Source organism: Theropithecus gelada, chromosome 17, assembly GCF_003255815.1.
Source record: "Theropithecus gelada isolate Dixy chromosome 17, Tgel_1.0, whole genome shotgun sequence".
Lineage (NCBI taxonomy): Eukaryota > Metazoa > Chordata > Mammalia > Primates > Cercopithecidae > Theropithecus > Theropithecus gelada.
The window spans coordinates 75,555,200-75,567,600 of NC_037685.1; the positions used below are offsets into that span (position 1 = coordinate 75,555,200).

The 12,401-nt window shown below is 37.9% G+C and overlaps 1 protein-coding gene across 2 annotated transcripts in view; it reads right to left on the reverse strand.

The window, feature by feature from the left end:
* The window catches only part of TSC22D1 (TSC22 domain family member 1), a 147,056-nt gene that overhangs the window by 30,845 nt on the left and 103,810 nt on the right, over window positions 1-12,401 (reverse strand). The window contains exon 1 of one of the 2 annotated variants that reach the window (XM_025364704.1): window positions 12,247-12,330. The exons of the other annotated variant lie outside the window; for it this stretch is intronic. The gene's annotated coding sequence lies outside the window, so the exon portion shown is untranslated. Of the gene's footprint in view, window positions 1-12,246; window positions 12,331-12,401 lie in introns of those variants that run through there. 2 annotated transcript variants of the gene reach the window in all.

Sequence of the window (12,401 nt, forward strand, 5' to 3'; positions counted from 1 at the left end):
GTATGTACCTATCTGTTGTTATCTTACATGTATGTACCTAGCTTACATTTTCATATTCAAGCATGAAACCCTCATGCAGGCCTATGGAGAGTTCCACAGTGCTAAGAATTGAGGTGCTTCCTGCCAACAGCCAGCATCAGCTTGCCAGCCATGTGAGTGAGCTCTCTTAGGATGGATCTTCTGGCCCCAGTGTCAAGTCTTGGGATGATGGAAGCCCTAGCTGACAGCTTGACTGTAACCTCATAAGAGACCCTGAGCCAGAACCACCTAGCTAAACCACTTCCAAATTCCTGGCCCTCAGAAACTAAGATGATCCTCATTGTTTTAAGCCACTGAATTTTAGGGTAACTTGTAATGTAGCAATAGAGACCTAATAAAAGGACATGTAAAAATAATAATAGTATTTCAGTGTGACTGTAATAGAAGAGGACTGGGAGTAATTTCTTCTACTTCTTAAACTTTCTTTAAGGTTATGTCACTTTCATTGTTCCATATGTAATGTTCATATTACTCCCACCATTTTCTTTGTAGAAGCCTTACCTAAGTCATTCACTCATTGCACAAATGCCTGTGAGGATGACAAGTCAGAACAGTCACCATCACTGACCTTATGGAGTTTATAGGAGACTTTAATCAAATTTATCTAGGCTTACAGATAGTGATATAATGATAAGAGTCTTTTTTTCCTCCTATGTTTCTGGAAGGCAAATTAATTCCTTCTAGAAGGCAAATCAATTAAGCGATTAGTAAATGGGAAAATGATGTTAGCACAACATAAAAGTCGTATTGGTTCACAGAGTTTTTTCCTTCACAAGAGCACTCAGTACAGCCAGAGAATTACAGCCTTTATCAAGAATGGAAAGAGCTCTCAGCTCTGCTGTATAGCAGCAGGAAGAATCTTTTCATTTGTATTTAACAAGACCTAAAAGCAAGCACTTCTACCAGGAGCCCCTAGCAGTTTTGTGCTGCTTTCAGCTTATGCCAGGTTACCCTGCCTCTTGCACCCAGCCTTACTGCAGCCCCCCTGGTTTGGAGCTCCACTTCCTTCTGTGTTATATCAGCACCTGCCACCTCTGCTCTAATTAAAAATGTTGCTAGCATTTCACTCTTCTTCTTTGTGTATTTTTAATACCTACCATTAGAGCTTGCTGTTTTACTAAACTGGTACCAACTTTTTGTTTTCTCACTGCTCTGGTTACAATGTTGCACAAGTTGTGAGTAGTTGGCCCCCACCTTGTTTTCTCCATAAGCTGTCTTATTTTTAGCACATAATGCTGCAGAACCAGGTATTTAGGAACATATATGTCGTGGCATAGAAGAAATGTCTGAAGGAAACTTTCACAGTACTAGGACGATATATAACACAGGACCTTGACCTAATATGGAAATAGCATGTGTGAAGGTTTAAAGCACAGAGACAGGAATAAAAGGAGAGTCTCCCAGGGAAAAAAATGCAGGCTTAAACTTTGTCTTTACCCCCAAAGACTTTGCCAGGCTAAGAAAGCCATATTCACGTCGTATGGCTGAAGCATTCCTTCTTCTAATAGGATGCTATGGGGGGAGAGGTGCATGACAATGGTGAGACTAATTCAGTGGTTCTCAACCTTGGATGAACTTCAGAATCAATGTAGGAAGCTTTTAAAAAAATACAGATGTTCAGGCTCATACCTCAGAGATTCAGACTGCACTCATCTTGTGTGAGTCAGTTCCCCTAGGTGATGTCAATGTGAAGCCAGGGCTACAAACCACTAGACCAGAGAGGGCATTGGCAGTAATCAGAGCATTGAAGAATAGCTCTTAGGAAGAAATTTTCTTAACAACAACAAAGCCCACGACTGATACTAATTATGTATTTAAAAGTTTGCAATTTGGGCCAGGGACAGTGGCTCATGCCTGTAATCCTAGCACTTTAGGAGGCCAATGTGGGTGGATCACCTGAAGTCAAGAGTTCGAGACCAGCCTGGCCAACATGGCGAAACCCTGTTTCTACTAAAATGACAAAAATTAGCCAGGCGTGGTGGTGGGCACCTGTAACCCCAGCTATTCAGGAGGCTGAAGCAGGAGAATTGCTTGAACCCAGGAGGCGGAGGTTGCAGTGAGCCAAGATTGCACCATTGCACTCCAGCCTGGGCAACAAGAGCGAAACTCTGTCTCAAGAAAAAAAACGAAAGCAAAAAACTTTGCAATTTTTAATTAGTAAATAAGACTGTATGTTCATTTTTCCCAACAAAATTTACAAGGATATTCCTATGACACAAGGAGGGCTGGAAATGAGCAATAGCTGCAGTGTGAGGGCCAAGCCCCCAGGAGCACTCATCTAGGCTTCTCAAGAAGGCAGCACATAGGGCTGGCACCCAAGGGCTAGGATTTACGATCCTCAAGAAGCTAGGGAAGGGTTGTGGGGAGAGGGTAGAAGCTTAGAACTGGTACCAGAGGGATTTGGGTAAGCTATTCAGTGCGACTTAGCACATTCAAATAATAGCATGTACCATTTTAAAACATGGCCATCTTTGGAATGTCAAAATAAAAGATAAAAATGTATAAAGTGGTTTAAATACAGTCCTATTACATGGAGGTAGATAAGTGGGTGGCAACAGAAGTTTTCAAACTTGGTAATCAGAATCACAAGAGGGAATATTTTAAAAATGCAGATTCCTTGGCCAGGCACAGTGGCTCATGCCTGTAATCCCAGCACTCTGGGAGGCCGTGACAGGCAAATCACTTGAGCTCAGGAGTTCAAGACCAGCCTGGAGAACACAGTAAAACCCTGTTTCTACTAAAAATACAAAAAAATTAGCCTGGTTTGGTGATGCACACCTGTAGCCCCAGCTACTTGGAAGGCTGAGGTAGAAGGATCACCTGAGCCCAGGAGGTCAAGGCTGCAATGAGTTGAGATCATACCACTGCACTCCAGCCTGGGTGACAGAATAAGACCATGTCTCAAAAAAAAAAAAAAAAAGAAAAGAAAAGAAAAAAGAAAAAAATATACAGATTCCTGAGCCCAATGTCAAACCTTATGAATTCGAATCTCCAGAGATATAAAATAATAAATTAGCAACAATAAGTGCTATGGCTGGGCATGGTGGCTCATGCCTGTAATCCCAGCACTTTGGGAGGCTGAGGTGGGCAGACCACTTGAGGTCAGGAGTTTGAGACCAGCCTGGCCAACAAGGCGAAACCCCATCTCTACTAAAAATACAAAAATTAGCTGGGCGTGGTGGTGCATGCCTGTAGTCCCAGCTACTCGGGAGACTGAGGCAGGAGAATTGCTTGAACACGGGAGGCAGAGGTTGCAGTCAGCTAAGATCACGCCACTCTACTCCCGCCTGGGCAACAGAGTGAGACTCCTTCTCAAAACAAACAAACAAACAAACAAACAAAAACAATAGCTGCTATGAAGAATGAAACTGGATCCCTCCTTCTCACCATATATAAAAATTAACATGAGATAGATTAAGGACATGGATCTCTGACCTGAAATCATAAATATTCTAGAAGAAAATCCAGGACACACTTTCTGGACACTGGCCTTAGCAAATAATTTATTACTAAGATCCCAAAAGCAAGTGTAACAAAAACAAAAATAAATAAATGGGACTTAATTAAACTAAAACTTCTGCACAAGAAATAACAGAGTAAACAGACAACCTACAGAATGGGAGAAAATATTTGCAAACTATACACCTGACAGAGGACTAACCTCCATAATCTACAAGGAACTCAAACAAATCAGCAAGAAACAAACAAACAAACAAATAACTCCATTAAAAAGTGGACAAAGGATATGAATAGATATTTCTCAAAAGATGATATACAAATGGCCAAGAAACATATGAAAAAATGCTCAACATCACTAATCATCAGTGAAATGCAAATCAAAACCACAATGAGATACCACCTTACCCCAGGCAGAATGGTCATTGTTTAAAGTCAAAAAACAATGGACGCTGGTGCAGATACAGTGAAAAGGGAACTGTTGGTGGGAAATTGGTACAACCTCTGTAGAAAACAGTATGGAGATTTCTCAGAGAAATCCCACTACTGGGTATTTACCAAAAGGAAAAGAGTCATTATATAAAAAAGACACTAGCACTCATATGTTATCACAGCATAATTCATAATTGCAAAGATATGGGATCAACCTACATACATACACACACACACACACACACGCACACACCATGGAATAAAAACAACACCCATATAAGAACAAAATAATGTCTTTTGCAGCAACTTGGACAGAACTGGAGGCCATCATTCAAAGCAAACTCAACTCAGGAATGGAAAACCAAATACCAAATGTTCTCACCTATAAACACGAGCTAAGCCATGGGTATGCAGAGGCATACAGAGCTGTATAAGGGACACTGGAGACTCAGAAGCAGGGTGGGTAGAAAGGGGATGAGGGATAGAAAATCACCTATTGGGTACAATGTACACTATTCGGGTGATGGGTACACTAAAAGCCCAGACTTCACCACTGTACGATTCATCTATGTAACCAAAAACCACTTGTACCCATAAAACTATTGAATTTTTTTTAAAGCTGCTACCATTTATTCAGCAATTACAATATGCCAGGCAATTTTCTAAGCACTTTGTATGTATCATCTTATTTAGTTCCTCTAACAACCCTAACAGTCACCTGGGATGCAGAGAAATAGCTTGCCCATGGTAGACAGATCCAGGTTTCAAAACAGTCTGTGCTCCTAACCATGACATTCTGCATTATTTAAGATACCTTCCACCCGCAACAAACCAAGTAATTTTTTGAGGCAGCTGGTATTTATCCAGTATTTGGGAACCACTACACTATGGGAGCTTTCAAGTCGCTTTAGCCATTTCACTCTTCGAAATCAGACACAAAATCAATAGTATTTCCCATTATTGGTCTTTATATCAAGAAGTATTATTACCTTTATTATGAAGAATTTACAATATGCTAAATGCATAGAAATAGTTTTTTCTTAACCTCACTTAGCAAGTTGCCATGTTTTATCAATTCTGCCCTAATAATATCTTAAAGGCTTTTAAATTTTCTGTATTCCTACCGACATCACACGAATTTAGATTTATATCATAAATCTTTCAGATTATTGATTGCCATATCATCTCAACTGGTCAATCTGACTCCAATCTCTCTCCAGCCGGATCCAAGCAAATCCACCCCACGCTTTCAGGCTAATTCTCTTAAAACATTTCCTGCCTGTCACCCATGCAATTACAAGTCTGTTAATGACTACAGGGTACCTACAGGATAAGCCCCCAATCTTTATAAGCTGGGCATTCAAGATCTACAGCTACCCACCGCCTACCCATCTCTGGCTTCCCTTTTCTAAATTCAAATACAATGCATTTTTAATCCAAAATTCCTTCCGAAAAACAAATATATTTCAAGCTACATTTAAAATGAGAAAGTATTTAAATTGTGGGCTAATTCTTTAAATCCGGTTTAATAAAATTCTAGCTATCTTGGAGTTAAAAATGTTCAAATCTCATACTACTTCAAACGAGCTGCTTTTACTAATAGCTCTTAAACTTTTGGCAGAATATGTAGGAGGATGTTCTTAACACAAATTAAGCTCTTGCATCTGATCTTTCTGGTAATCTTGAGGTTCAGAGTTAGTTTTAGATGTCCAATTACACAAAAACTCTGCCCCAAAGCAACAGGGAGGGTTTAGACTGTGTTTTAAAGCACGAATCTTGTATAATTCACTGAGCCAGTTTGTCAGTCTTGAATCGTATTATTTTTACTTGAAAACACATAGTACCATGCCAAGAGGAAAATGTATCCAATCCTAGAAGTACAAGCTAGTGAAATTTATCTATATATTTAAGTCATGGGAGTTCCACTTACTCGTCTACTATGAAGTTAAAAAAAAAAAAAAAGTTCTACTACCAAGCAGAACTGAGAAGAGTCAAATGACCATGCCCTAATATCCATTTCAGGTGGCACTAATTTATCAGTTATTTCCTGTGGCTTCTCTGGAGCTCTTATAAAAGTTCTCCATTACCGCCTGAGGACTGAATGTAAGATGAGGGGGAAAAAACCCCTCTGTAATTTGATGATTTATGTAGCCATCATGCAAAATCCATATGAGTAAGAAAGTGGCAGACAGGTAGATAAACATTTCAGTGAGCCAGAGAAAGGACTGCTGCTGGAAACCATGCCCTCTCCTCTCCCCTTAACATAAGGCTCAACTGTTGCTTTCTTGTGCTTATGTGAGGTTAAATTGATTCATCTTTTAAAACATTAGAAAAATATGCAAATAATTAATGAAGGGAACAAATGCGAAAGAAAACTTCACCATAGTCCAATCTTTTATAACAGATTCGCAGAACAACTCCAGACCTGGAAGCCTGTGGAAGCGGAAAGAAAGGTTCTGGAAAAAGCAGCATCCACAAAGGAGCAAACCAAGAAGTCCAAAGGATGAAGATTTTACCCACTGCTTGTTCACCAATAAACATACAAACTGCCTTGAAACAGCTCTCCAATTACCAGAGCAGGTAATTGGATTCGAAAGGAAAACAGATTCGTGTCTGGCCACATCCTTTATAATTAATATTATCTCATTCATACAAATGATGCACAACTCAGAGTCTAAAATTTTTTATAGGAAAGAGTCTTTAAAATTGCTCCATGAGCAGTTAGATTTGTTTTTAATATTCCTCATAACTACAGAACTCATTCCTCATGGTCTGGTGCTACCTTTACCATACTGGTGTCTGAAGAAGAAATTTTAAGGCCTCATAGTTTATTTTCCTTCCCCAAATACCCTGTGTCACAAAAGCCGCTGGGAGAAGGCAGTGTCTGCCTTCATTTGCTATTGAATTTTACAGAAAGTAGCCATGTTGTACCACACCAGAGCCTGGCACTTGACATGATTCACTTCACCTCCGACAGGAAAAAAATGTAGATAAAGCAAAAAGCAAATTGACATCAGACCCAGCTTTTAAGAGTCAAGGTCCAGAGTCTCTGCTGGGACCAGTCCTTATTCCCTCTACACTACTGTTACTGACCACTCCATCTTAGTCACATCCAATAACACATTCAAATGGCTCACTGACAACGGTTGTTATATTCTACTGCTTAAGAAATCAGGAAAGTGAGAAATATAGTTTAGTTTTCCATCAAAAAAGTTAAAATTTAAAAGTTCTGGCATATAAAATGCATAATAGCTAACCACCTGGAAAACTTAGATTTTAGATAACCAAGGGTTTATCAAAGCAAAAGGAATCTACAAAATACAATCCTGCCACCTTGTGGTACCTATTCAAAAGTACTTCACACTTGACAATAAATTTTCTAATTTTAAAAAAATGTGCTCATTTGAAAAAATATTAAGATAACAAAGTTATTTTAAAATATTAAATATTCATGCTGACATTAGCTAAAATGCACTGAAATTTGTTTGAAATGAAATTATTTCTCAGATCAAAACTAAATTCTCTCTTCCAACGTAAGATGTGGAAATGCAATTGGGTAGCACTTGGATATCTCTTGATAAACTCTTACCATCACACTTTCCTTTCTGATAGTTAAATAGCCAGAAAGTTAAATAAATAGAACTGCACAACTTTTACTAGATAGCATTGCTTGATCAATTTTTAACTATAAGTAGAGATCAAATATGGTAAATTTCTGTATCTTTACTAAACATATAATTTTTAGATTGTTCAGACTCTTCAATGAACCTAAATAGACTTAAGTTTCTTAACATCATATTGACATATAAGAGAATAGTTCTAAAATAGTGAATTAAAATACAGAACCACTGGCAGTTTCACAGCATCTTCCACAATAATTACTTTTAGAAAACTGTTAAGTGATGACTAAGTCTCCTTTGACAAATAAAATATTGAAAGCTTATCCTGTGAAAATATAAACTACCAATTACAGGAGTCCTCCCTTATCTGTGGTTTCATTTTCCATGATTTCAGTTACCCATACTCCAAAAATATTAAGTGGAAAATTCCAGAAATAAGTCATAAATGTTAAATTACGTGCTGAAATCCTCCCTTTGTCCAGCAGATCCACATTGCATACACTACTTGCCCATTCGTCACCCAGTAACTGTCTCAGTTATCAGATCCACTGTCAGCATGTCAAAGTGGTTGGAGGGTTCAAGTAACCCTTATCTTACTTCATAGCCCAAAGTGCAAGAGTAGTAATGCTGGCATATTGTTATAATTGTCCTATTTTATTACTGTTGTTGTTAATCTCTTACTGTGCCTAATTTATAAATTAAGCTTTACCACAGGTATGTATGTACAGGGAAAAAACATAGTGAATATTGGTTTTGAACCTATCCTCAGTTTCAGGCATCCATGGGGAGTCTTAGAATGTGACCCCTGGAATAAAGAAGGGCCACAAATGCAAAGAGAAACTGTGGCATTTTTCTGTTACACAGCATCCTTTGAATTAATTATTCTATTTAACAAGTACTGGTCATCTCTTTTATCTCACAACTTGAGAATTTTTCCTTCTCTTTTTTCACATAAGCCAGCATATTTTACCTTGCACACTGGTATCAACTCTTCAGACACTCATAACCACTGACATATCTGATTTCTGTCTCCCCTCTCACCCACTCATTCACACAACACACATATATGTGTACCAGGTCCTTAGAACAGAAACATGAAAAAGCACAGTCCTCGACTGTAACCCCAGTACTTCGGGAGGCTGAAGTGGGCGGATCACTTGAGTCGAAGAATTTGAGACCACCCTGGACAACATGGTGAAACCCAGCTCTACAAACAGTTATTCAGTTGTGGTGGCATGTGCCTGTAGATCCAGCTACCCTGGAGGTTGAGATGGGAGGACTGCCTTTGCCTGAGCCTGGGAGGTCAAGGCTGCAGTGAGCCATGACCTAATCTTGAAGAAAAGGCATTTTTTTTTTGTTTTCAGGTGTATATTTTTTAACATACCTTCTATCCCTCAAACTGTTCTCGAAATAAGCTCCACATCTAATTGTATAATTGCTTTAGTCCATTTTCATGCTGCAGATAAAGACCTGAGATTGGGCCATTTGAAAAAGAGGTTTACTTGGACTCACAGTTCCACATGGCTGGGGAAGCCCAATTATGACAAAAGTCAAGGAAGAGCAAGTCACATCTTACATAGATGGCAGCAGGCAAAGAGAGAGAGCTTGTGCAGGGGAATTCCTCTTTTTAAAACCATTAGATCTCATGAGACTTATTCACTATCATGAGAACAGCAGGGGAAAGACCTGCCCCCATGATTCAATTACCTCCCACCAGGTCCCTCTCACAACAAGTGGGAATTCAAGATGAGATCTGGGTGGTGACACGGTCAAACCGTATCAACAACTTTGCTAAGTATTTATTTTTATAGCATAAGTCTTGCTACAAAGACTCAGGATTGGCATTAACAGAAAAAAGTATAAAACAAAAAGGTTTATCAGGGATAATGATTATGCAAATGATTTTTAATAATCTTTTATCTTTCCTGTCCATAAGTTAGAATGTCCAAATAATCCACTAAATGGCTACAGGAGATACAAGGATATCAGTATTATCTATAAATCCTTAAGTAAACTCAGAAAAATATAAGATTAAAGAAAATTCAAGATGTTTTCAGAATGTGGTTTAAAACAAGAAATTAAAAAATAAAATTCAAGAAACAAGATTTGCAAGTTGATTTGCTTTAAATTTCATTGTTTTAATTAAGCATCATATGTGAAAGCTCTATCACAGTCCCTTCTAAAGTTACTCCATTCTCCCTTTCAGCTTTCTTAATAAAATAAATGGCTTTTCTTAGGTTTCTTCTTAAATGTCCCTGCAATTAGATATAATTTCCTCTAGAAAAGTGTCTCTCAGGTAGGGGTATGCTATCAGATTTAAAATATTCACTAAAGTATAATTTTACTTAAAACCACACACATTTACATATCTACATGTCCATATATACATTATATACTATATGTTTTAAATATACACAGATATAAAACTATATCTATATATATTACAATCATGTGCATCTGATATATAATTTCTTTATCCTTCATCCAGTGCCTTTGGTACACAGATTTGTTAGGCATTTCTCTTTTAATTTCTCGTATCTTCCAAAGTTTTCATTAAATAAATTTCTAATTAAATCTTTAAGGTGGGAGGATCACCTGAGCCTAGGAGGTGGAGGTTGCAGTGAGCTGAGATCATGCCACCGCACTCCAGCCTGGGCAACAGAGCGAGACCCTGTCTCAAAAAAAAAAAAAAAAAAAAGTCTTTTTTTTTTAAAATCATCACAGTCAGTTCTAAAAATTATTTTTATTTTTATTTTTTTTAAGACTAGTCAAGTGCAGTAGTGAGAAGTGGGAAAGAGTAAAACAAGGAGTTTAATCTGTAACTGACTGTGAACAATCAGTTGAGATAACTCACTCCCTTCAGACCAGCCAAAAATTACTCTTAACTCCCGGTTGTCTGTTAAGATCAACAACTAAAATCTAAGTTATTTCAATGTTCTTTTAAAAAAACAATCTTTCCATTTACATCTATATGGTTATAAAAACAAACATCATTTGACTATTAGTAATCAAATGCTATTTTTAGTTCCTTTCTTGCTCTAAAATTTCATGATTATTTTACTAGAAAGTTTACAAATACTTCAGAAACCCATAAATCAAAAAGAAATTTGAATTTTTAAATAATGGACTAGTTAGTTTATCACTAAAAGAATTAGAAAATTTTGCCATCATATGCAAGGGTTAATTTAGGTAAAAAGCTTATTTCTCTCTTTTTTTTTTTGGAGACAGTGTCTCACTTTGTCACCCAGGTTGGAGTGCAGTGGCTTGATATCAGCTCACCGCAGGCTCGACCTCCTAGGCTCAACTGATCCTCCCACTTCAGCCTCCCAAGTAGCAGGGACTACAAGTGCACACCACCACACACAGCTAATTTTCATATTTTTCGTAGAGACAGGTTTTCGCCATGTTGCCCAGGTGGGTCTTGAACTCCTAACCTCAAGTGATCCTCCTTCCTAGGCCTCCCAAAGTGCTGGAATTACAGGTGTGAGCCACCATGTCCAGCCTTATTTCTCCTTTAAGATTCAAGAATTTTTATTTAAGCATAAAATTTCTCAACTGGAATTTCAGACCCAATGTATATCTTTTATTCAAACTGATTAATGCATTTTTAGATTTATTTAAAATATTAAATTTATTAAATAATATTAAATTTGCCAATCATTCAAGTATTTTACATTCATTTAAAACTATACAACTGGAGGCCAGGCGCAATGGCTCACGCCTGTAATCCCAGCATGCTGGGAGGCCAAGTCAGGTGGATCACTTGAGGTCAGGAGTTTGAGACCAGCCTGAGCAACATGGTGAAAACCCATCTCTACAAAAAATACAAAAATTAGCCGGGCATGGTGGCACACACCTGTAGTTCCAACTACTTGGAAGGCTGAGGCAGGAGGACTGCTTGAGTCCAGGAGGTCGAGGTTGCAGTGAGCCAAGATCATGCCACTGCACTCCCAGCCTGGGTGACAGAGCAAGACCTCTGACTCTAAAAATAAAAAATAAATAAAAATAAAACTGTACAACTGGATGAGGAATTTTGTCAGCATGCAAATCAGTTTGTTACAGAAACAGTAGAAGCAGTATATATGTATGTGTGTCTATGGGTATATATTTAGTATAGATGTATATATTTTTAAACCATTAAGCTAGAGTCAGGTCAGCTTTATTAAGCATTCAGAAAAATCCACATTTCAAAAGAACCATGCAACTGATGGTTTACATATAATTTAAGGACCTCTATTCCTAAGACAAACTAAAGTACAGCTAACATCATCTTTAATTATAGACTAATTAAGCTAATGTTTTCTGATAGAAAGGCTCAATATAATACTCAGTCTTTTCCAATTTTAAGTCAATTCGTAATGGCTTCAACTGAGGAATCGAACAAATTAAAAAGCTGTTATGCAACTAAATGTTTAAAGATCTTAAGCTACAAAAGGACTATATAATTCAACTCAGTTAACCAGTAAAGGAAAAAATTTCTATATCTCCAAATAATCCTCCAAGGGATTTTTTAAATAGCTTTAAAATTTTTCTAGCTAGGAAAAACAAAGTAAAAAACTAAAATGGCTGAACTGAACCTAATTTCACCCTCCAAAATGGGTACTGAGAAACCAACTGCCTTTCAAGGTACTAGGCAGGCCTTAGGACAACTGAGAGACAATTCCTTCCGCAATTATTTGAATGACAGTGAAGTACTCACAGCAGGATTATCACTAGACTACAGGAAAAGCTTCATGCTACAGACAATGGTGGCTTTCTTGGGCCTCTCTTCTCACCCAGGCCCAACTGACACTCCTGGTGGACCAACAAGTGCTTCAGGAAGTAGCCCCAAAGTTCCATCAGTCCCCTAAGGCA